The following is a 10,213-nucleotide window of genomic DNA, read 5'->3' as shown; positions in this document are numbered from 1 at the left end:
TCGATGTTCACCTTTTGATCGGTTTTACAAAGGGAAAAGTTCGTGTCAGACAGTTTAACGGGTCATATTTGTGAGACGGATCTTTTATTTGTGTCATTCATGAAAAAAATTTATTTTTTTTTGCTAAGAGTGTTATTTTTTATTGTGAATATGAGTAGAGTTGACCGTGTCATATATTAGGATCCGTGAGACGGTCTCACATGAGACCCACTCTTTACAAAATCAATTTTTTTTACAATCTTATCAATCAAAATCATGAATTTTGGTTTGATTTGATTTATTATGATTTAAATAACTAATTTTAATGTTTTATAGTGAATTATGCAATGCGATATTATAATTTGGAAAAATAACAATCGATAATTGTTAACTTGACATCTCTCCTTAGAGTAGGTCTTATGTGAGACCGTCTCACGGATCTCAATCCGTGAGACGGGTCAACCCTACCTATATTCACAATAAAAAGTAATACTCTTAACATAAAAAGTAATACTTTTTCATTGATGACCCAAATAAAAGATACGTCTCACAAATATGACCCGTGAAATCGTCTCACACAAGTTTTTGCCCTCTCTCTATTGTAAGAATCACTTGACATCTCTAAGCCGCCACATTCCGACCTTGAAATCAATTTCTCAAAAATTGATGTGGACAATGATTTTGTGAAAAGATAGGCCAAATTATCATTTGAACAAATTTTTTGAATTTCAATATCGAATTTCTTCTGCAAATCATGAGCGAAAAAGAATTTAGGAGATATGTGTTCTGTTCTATAACCTTTGATGTATCAATCATTTAATTGTGTGATACATGTAGTGTTGTATTAATGGCCAAAACTCGTAACTCAAAACCGCACATGTGATGAGCATTGATAATTGAGTAGGGGTCTCCCTACGCATCAATAATGTATAAATATAGCAACTACAAATTTTATTACATTGAGCTGTCAAAAATTAAATAAGATTTTTTTAAAATATTTGTTATTCTAAGACGAAAAAAACTTGTGTGAGACGGTCTCACGGGTCGTATTTGTGAGACGGATCTCTTATTTGGGTCACCCATGACAAAGTATTACTTTTTATGCTAAGAGTATTACTTTTTATTGTGAATATGGGTAGGATTGATCCGTCTCACAAATTATGATCCGTGAGACGGTCTCACATGAGACTCACTCTTCTAAGACATACTAATCAAATCGATCACGTTACTATTTAGATTCAAACAATATGGACTCAAATTCCAATCCGTTAAAGTTTTAATCTGAATTTAAACTAAATATATTTGGTTCAAAGTTCTACTAAATAAATACTTGAACTGCTGTTCGAATTGGTAAAGTGGTAAACTCATTTTATTTGATAAATGCTTACCACATATCAATGAATAATTTGTACAACATTCACGTCAGCAACACTCGAACCAGTAGGGGTAGGGTACATCTAATGATCGATATTTGATAATAGATGAAATGTCTACTGAAAAATCAATGAACATCACATATATTGATAAATATTTACCATTAGATGAATTATTAGGGTACTACCCTAAGTGTCATCTTATTACCAGTTATGGTGTCACATCAATATTTTTCAATCACATATCAGTACTTAGATGAAAAATAATTGAAAAATAAAAAACTAAGATCGTTAATTAATCGATAATATAATAAAAATGAAAAATATACAAGTTAGATAAATGCAAAAATATATTAGGAGAATTACCTTGATCCATTTCCATGTCCCTCTACAGCTAAAAGTTTGTATCTGGTTTTCATGAAAATTTAAAGATTTGTGGTGCGCCCCTCAACTTGTCCGAAAAATGCGAGCCCCAAATCTTTGAAATCGACGTGGTATCTTGTTATCAAGCTGTCGGAGAAGTAGTTGTTCCCATGATGATTGGACAAAGATATTATTTCCCATCTTCTTTGTTATTCAATCAATATCAAATAGGTTTTTGAACTGAGCCTCTTTAAGGCAAATCTGCCCACAGTTAATCTTCGATGATCATAATAAAATTTTAATTAAAAGAAAGAAACATTGATCCAAGAATGAAGATTTTTATATGATATTTGGGGACATCAGAAAGAGGGTTCTTTCAGCGGAATTGCGACGGAGGGAAGGGAAGAAAAGGAGATGAGAATTCTGTATTGTTGTAGGATTAAGAGAAGCGATACAATGAAGAAGAATTATTTGAAAACTTCTAAAAGTTCTGCTAAAGAAATTAAGGCTGATGCCGAGACATTATACACGATTGCCCGAAGTTTATCGATGAATACGGGTTAGAATCCATTTATAGTAACATCCATTTCTTCCGGTCAAATCTTCTTTTCCCGTGGGAAGAATTTTAATGTTGCATCAGATGTATTTTTCTGTGGTTTCTTTTGGGTTTTATCCATTCATATTGGAAGAACCCTTTGTGTTTTTCTACCTGTGTATGCCTTCTTTTTGGATTGTTTTTTCGCTAAACTAGAGTTGCTTCTGATGAAAACTACATTTTGTTCCGAGATATTTAACGTTATCCTTTTTGTACAGATTGCATGATCTTTTGAGATTGTTATGGACAGGTAACAGCAAACAAAGGATAATCGCTGAAGACATACTTAAGCATGGAGATCTGAGAGTTCCGACTGAAGTATTTACTTTCCGAGAACTTGCTCATGCCACAGAAAATTTCGATCCCGAACTTCTTGTAGGTGATGAGGTGAAGGAGGATTTGGTAGGGTCTACAGAGGATACCTCAAGAAAACAAATCAAGTATAAATATACATATTTCAGAGTCTGATCTCTCCTTTTTCACTTTTTTACGGCCTTATAATATATTGTTAATTTGTTTCCAGATTGTTGCTGTGAAGCAACTGGACAGAAATGGGGTTCAAGGGAACCGGGAATTCCTCGCGGAGGTCTTGACTTTAAGCCTCGTTCACCACCAGAATCTCGTGAATTTGATAGGATATTGTGCAGATGGCCGCCAACGGATATTGGTCTATGAATACATGCATAATGGATCATTAGAAGATCACCTTCTGGGCAGTTCTCGATTCATGATTTGTTATAGTAGCTCATAAATCAAAAGTGTCGAAATGCATATTTTGATGATTTCCTAAGTAACGGTTGCATCTTTCTCCTGGTATCAGATTTGCCACCAGATAAGAAGCCTCTGGATTGGTACACGAGAATGCAGATAGCTAAAGGTGCAGCTCAAGGACTCGAGTACTTGCATGATACAGCGTGTTGGAGAAGAAGAATATTAGACAGAAAGTAAGTGTAATAAAGAAGAGGACAAAGGCACTCTGCTGTTTACGTGAATCTCCACTTTTATATATTTAAAGACCCATTTATATATGCTATTTATAGAAACAAGAGTAAAACACATATTAACCACTAAACCACTAAGCCACTAATCCACTAAGTCTTAACCAAATTGACTAAGCAATAAATTTGAACCACTAGCATGACACGTAACCTAAATAAACTTTGACTCATTCTTCAATACTCCCCCTTGATTCAAAGTTGCACACACCAAGGAAAGCTCTAAAGTAGAAAAACTTCTCTTTTGGCAAGGACTTTGTCAATATATCTGCGAGTTGCTCATGAGTGTTACAATACTTCAACATTATCTCCTCCTTTGCAACCAAATCACGAATAAAATGGAAACGTATATCGATATGCTTTGTTCGGGAATGAAATTCTGGATTTTTTGTCATAAAAATTGCTGCTTTGTTGTCACAGAAAATCTCAGTTGGTCCTTCTTGTTCTTGTTGAAGTTCAGCTAACATTCTTCTCAACCAAATGACTTGACACGCTGCTGCAGTGGCTGCGATGTATTCAGCCTCCGAGGAAGATAAGGCTACCGTGGCTTGCTTCTTTGAGCTCCAAGTGATTACTCCAGATCCAAGAGTAAAAATACTTGCTGAAACACTTCTCCTATCATCCAAGGAACTTGCCCAATCGCTATCTGTGAAGCCACATAATCTGAAATCAGAAACTTTCGAGTACCAAATCCCATATTCCATTGTTCCAGCAATGTAACGCAAACCCGCTTTGCTGCTCCAAAATGAATCTTCGAGGGATGTTGCATAAACCTGGAAATCATACCAACAGAAAATGCAATATTGGGTCGAGTGTGTGTTAGATAAATCAAACCTCCAACCAAGCTCCTAAACCTTTTTGCATCATCCATCTCTGCCCCATCTTCATGCTGCAATTTTTCATTGATATTCATTGGAGTGGCAGTAGGTTTACAATTCATCATGCCAAATTTCTTAAGGAGATCATTGGCATATTTTTGTTGCGAAATAAAAATCCCATCTTTTGCTTGTTGAACTTCAAGTCCAAGAAAATAATGTAGTAAACCCATGTCTGACATTTCGAACTCATTCATCATAATTGCTTTAAACTCGCCCACAAGAGAATTAGAGGAGCTTGCGTAAATGATATCATCAACGTAAAGGCAAACAATGATAAAATCATTTTTACCTTCTTTCTTCACATACACAGTGGGCTCATTTTCACTTCTCATAAAACCATTTTTCTGAAAATATGCATCATTTTGCTATACCATGCCCGAGGAGCTTGCTTCAATCCATAAAGCGCCTTTCTCAACCTGTAAACTTTTGTTTCTTTGCCTTCAACAATGAAACCTTCTGGTTGTATTACATAAACCTCTTCTTCCAAATTTCCATTTAAAAATGCAGACTTAACATCAAATTGATACACATTCCATTGTAATTGAGCAGCTAATGCCAAGATAATTCTTACTGTTTCAAAACGAGCTACCGGAGAAAATGTTTCTTCATAATCAATGCCATATTGTTGTGCATATCCTTTAGCCACAAGCCGAGCTTTATGCTTTTGTATGCTACCATCTACACCAAATTTTGTCTTGAAAATCCATTTCAAACCAATTGCATTTTTTCCTTCCGGTAAATCCACCATCTCCCATGTCTCATTCTTTTGAATTGCTGCCAATTTATCCATCATTGCTTTCTGCCATTCTTCACTTTCAGCTGCTTCTTCATATGAAATAGGATCTGAAATAGTAAGAGCAAAGTGACAGGATTCATATATATCAGTCAAAGATCTAAACCTTTTCTGCGGTATCTCATCCGAAGAGCTTGGACTTTGTGATGTGCGGGGAGAATTTGATGATGTTGAGGAGGATGAAATTGGAGAAGCCGTAGAAGAACTAGCTGGAGAATTTGTTGAAGTTGACTCTTGAAGTTCATTTGAAGATATTCCATTTATCCAAGGAATATGTTCCTGCACTTTTTCATTGCAATCCCAACTTGCATTTTCATCAAAAACTACATCTCTTCTCACCAAAAACTTTCCATTAAGAGGGTTGTATAATCTATATGCTTTAGATTCAGTGCAATAACCAATAAAAATGCATTTTTCAGATTTTTCATCAAGTTTTTGACGAAATTGAGAATTCACCAAAGCATAAGCTATACAACCGAAGACTCTTAAATGACTTACAGACGGCTTTGTACCACGCCAAGCTTCGAATGGAGTTCGATTCATGACAGCCTTTGTTGGGGATATATTCAATAAATATACTGATGTTGCCACAGCTTCAGCCCAAAAATCATTTGAAAGCTTTTTTGCTTGCAATAAACTTCTTGCCATCTCTACAACAGTCCGATTCTTTCGTTCAGCAACGCCGTTTTGCTCCGGAGTGTAAGGAGCTGTCAATTCCCTGTGAATGCCATTTTCTTCATAGAAAATATTAAAATCTTTGGACACAAATTCTCCACCCCTATCTGTGCGAAGGACTTTGATGCACAATTCACTTTGTTTCGCAACTTTAACTTTAAAGTTCTTGAATTTCTCATATGCTTCAGACTTGTTTTCTAAAAAATAAACCCAACTCATGCGACTATAATCATCAGTAAAAAGCAAGAAATAACGACTCCCACCAAAAGATTTAGTCTGCATAGGCCCACATAAATCGGCATGAATTAATTCAAGACACTTTGAAGCTCTCCAAGCCTTTCCAACAGGAAAAGACTTTCTAGTTTGTTTTCCATATATGCATTCTTCACATAAACTGATAGAACCAATCTTAGGGAGTCCGAAAACCATACCTTTATCACTTAATAATCTCAGACCTTTGACGTTGAGATGCCCATATCGCAAATGCCATAGAATTGTGTCAACTTTTCCATCAGCAACAAGAACAAAATTCTCAATGCGTGAAACTTCTAGCGGAAACATTTTGTTTTGCGTCATGTTGATGGTGATCAACGTATTTCCTGAATTCTTTTCCTTAATAACACATGCACCATCATCAAAGGAAATAGAGTATCCACATGACATTAATTGTCCCACACTAAGCAAATTATATCCCAAATCAGGTACAAATTGAACATTGTGCAGTAGCTTTATTTTACCATTGATGGTTTCAATGCCTACTGTACCTTTCCCTTCAACTTGCACATCTTTACCATTCCCAAGCTGCACCTTCAGTTTTTGTGTCTCATCAAGCTCTTTAAACATGGATTTTGTGCCCGTCATATGGTTTGAACAACCGCTATCTACAAACCACACACCACTTGAATTATTGTCATTATTAGAATGAATCATAAAAAGCTTACTTTCCTCTTCATTCTCTGCCACATAATTCACTTGATGGTCTTTGTTTGGACAATAAGCTTTTACATGCCCACATCCCTTGCATTGATAGCATTGAACAACATTCTTCTTATTTCTTTGCTCATTGGTGTACTTCGATTGCCAGTCGAATCTACCTCTGCCTCGTCCTCTACCAAAACCTCGACCACGACCATGACCACGGAATCCTCCTCTTCCACGACCTCTAGTTGTTGAGATCTCAATTTCTCCAAATTTTGAGACTGCCTCCTTCACTTGAAATGCCTTTTCTTCATGTTTTTCAAGTGACCTGTTAATTCTTGACTCATGGGCTTGCAAAGACCCCATTAGTTCATCAAATGAAAAAACTGACAAATCCTTAGATTCTTCTATTGCAGCGACAACATGATCAAACTTTGGAGTTAAACTTCTCAATACCTTTTCAACGATGATCTAGGTCATTAATCTTCTCTCCATAAGATCGCATTTGACTGATTATTGCCATTGCTCTTGACAAAAAATCAGCAATTGATTCTCCCTTGTTCATTATCAAGGTTTCAAAGTCTCGTTGAAGTGACTGCAGCCGCACCACGATGATTTTTGAATCACCTTGAAATTCCTTCTGCAGAATTGACCATGCTTGCTTTGACGTGGTCGCAGATGCGATTCTTGAGAAGATGCAGTCATGAACAGCCTGCTGCATAATTACCAATGCCTTTGAGTCTCTCTTCCTATTCTCCCTCAACCTGCTTTCTTCGTCAGGATCGGTAAACCCATGTTCTACCAAGTCCCAAAGATCTTGAGATTTGAGCAGAGTCTTCATACGATACTCCAGAATTCATAGCCTTCTCCTTTAAAAATTGGAATAAGTGGTTGTGCAGCACCCATTGCAGAAGTATTGTTGGCCATGAAAGTCTTTCTCGAAAATGTATCCCTCAACTCACTTGTTTGCACTCTACTCTCTCTCTAACCTGGCTCCGATACCAAAAATGTTGGAGAAGAAGAATATTAGACAGAAAGTAAGTGTAATAAAGAAGAGGACAAAGGCACTCTGCTGTTTACGTGAATCTCCACTTTTATATATTTAAAGACCCATTTACATATGCTATTTATAGAAACAAGAGTAAAACACATATCAACCACTAAACCACTAAGCCACTAATCCACTAAGCCATTAAGTCTTAACCAAATTGACTAAGCAATAAATTTGAACCACTAGCATGACACGTAACCTAAATAAAATTTGACTCATTCTTCAATACAGCGAACCCTCAGATAATATACCGCGACTTTAAGGCATCCAACATATTATTAGACAAGAACTTCTGTCCTAAGTTGTCGGATTTTGGGCTTGCTAAGTTGGGTCCAACGGGGGGGCAGGATCATGTGTCCACCAGGGTGATGGGGACGTACGGGTACTGTGCACCAGAATATGCAAAAACCGGCCAACTTACGACCAAATCTGATGTTTACTGCTTCGGGGTGGTGTTTCTTGAGAATATTTCAGGGAGGAGAGCTATTGATAGCACGAAACCACCTGAGGAAGAGAATCTAGTAGATTGGGTCAGTTGACTAACATTATTTACATCAAATTTATACATTAGCTATTAACATTTGATTGATTTATATATATAGATTAAATATATAGGTCTCTTGCAATCTGGCGGAAATCTTACCTCATACCATCATCATGTGGAATATTTTTGAATGTGGAACTTGCAGGCAATGCCACTATTCAAGGACAGGAGAAAGTTTACTTTGATGGCCGATCCATTACTCCAAGGGAAGTACCCGATGAAGGGTCTGTTCCAAGCTCTCGCTGTTGCAGCAATGTGTCTGCAGGAAGAGGCCAGCATGCGGCCTCTGATCGGAGACGTTGTCACCGCTCTCGAATTTTTAGCTATACCGACGGATGAAGAAGATTCAAATTCAACAGATATTTTTAACAAGAACGTGATTAACAAATTATCTTGAAGATAAAGGATTAATGAATGGTAAATGCATTTATTTTCCTTCTCGTTGGACATGGGCCTACTTTTGTGTTGGTAGTTTGCTTTTCTATTAAGGAAAGATTTTCGGTTACCATCAACAAGGTGAAAAGGAGACGGTTGTTTGAATTTCGGTCTGTTTGAATCTCGATGTTGCGTGACTTTACGTGAAATTATAACTGCGATTTCTGTCGAATCTGTTAGAGTAGATACTCTATAAGCAACAGTTGGTTAAAGAATTTATCGACTCAGCTGTGATAAACAATCTTTATTTTAATATAAGTTTGTTATTACTTTATCTGTATATCCATGAAATCAGAATAAATAAAGTCCTTGATTATACTTTAATACAAATAAATCGTAATTCAATCTTGAAATTCATTTGTAAACACTGTATATTAATTCTAAATTTGTTCCTAGTCGATTCAGCCGCCTGAAATTAGGGTTAAAAGCCGCTTGAGCTTGAGAGTAACATATGTGATGTTGTGTACTGTGTTTTATGATAAGTGCATAGAGATGTTCAATCATGCAGATGTGTAATCATGCGATGATTGTACCGAACAATTCTCTCTCTGACTTTTCAAGTGGTTATCATCGAAGGAAAAGTCTGTGTTTGTGATTGTACATGATTAGTCCTTATGACTCGGGACAACTCTGAGGCTCTACATATTAGGATTGTACTTTAACTCGTTTATCGACTCCGCGAGGGTCACAAGGTGGCGAAATTGGGTGCAATTGCGAAGTGTGTAGGAGCCAACACATTATAATCGGGAATTCACCGCGCATCTACTGTGTGGATATCCTATGTGATCTAACGAAATAATAATACATGAAATATCTGGCTGGAGTGTGTAATGTAAGATGTACATTAGAGAAAGAGTTCTCTACTTGTGCATGCGATGACATTATGAATATTTCATGATTGTATCACATAGCTATCGAATTTAATATGCAACCCTCGATGAACCAATGGTTGCAGATTCGATCGGGATATATGAGATTAAGGGATCATACTTTACATTAATCATAATCGATTGGTTCTTGCAGGCACTATCTGTAACGTCTCAAAAATTTGAAGGTCCTCGTGAATCATATGTATGCAAGTTATCAAATTTCATATGTATTCTAATTATTTTATTTTAATTGCATTAAATGCATGTTTAAATCATGATTTCATGTTTATTTGAATATATTACTAGAATGCATAAAAATGACATGGTATATTTTATACCGAATTTATTTATTAAATTTTTATTTTTAATTATTTAATATATGGTATATTTTATATGGAATTTTCGAAAATGACAACTTTTGAGGTGTTTATACGCGCCGAATCGTATTTTAAAACGACAATTAATTTTTGACGAAAATAAAGATTTTTTGGAGGCTCAGTTAATATATTCTAAAAGAAACCTAAACAAATATTTTAATTACCATCTAACGGGCCTAATGGGCCTCTTATACTAGGTCATTTGGCCTAGCTTGCTGCACAAGTAATTATATCAAATTAAAAGCATTCAAAACCCTAGCCCTACTACACAAACACACGTACAACTCACACAAAAGCACTAGGACTCTCCATCAGCACACAAGCGCACACATCACGTGAATAGTGAAGAAATTCAGCAAGGTCCTCCT

The 10,213-nt window shown here is 36.2% G+C and overlaps 1 pseudogene; it reads left to right on the top strand.

Annotated features, from left to right (window-relative positions):
* Positions 1–2,004: 2,004 nt before the first annotated feature.
* LOC140838813 (probable serine/threonine-protein kinase PBL23) lies at positions 2,005–8,823 on the top strand (annotated as a pseudogene).
* The last annotated feature ends 1,390 nt before the right edge of the window (positions 8,824–10,213 follow it).

This window comes from Primulina eburnea, chromosome 8, assembly GCF_022965805.1.
Source record: "Primulina eburnea isolate SZY01 chromosome 8, ASM2296580v1, whole genome shotgun sequence".
NCBI lineage: Eukaryota > Viridiplantae > Streptophyta > Magnoliopsida > Lamiales > Gesneriaceae > Primulina > Primulina eburnea.
This window is presented reverse-complemented; position numbering and strand designations above follow the sequence as displayed.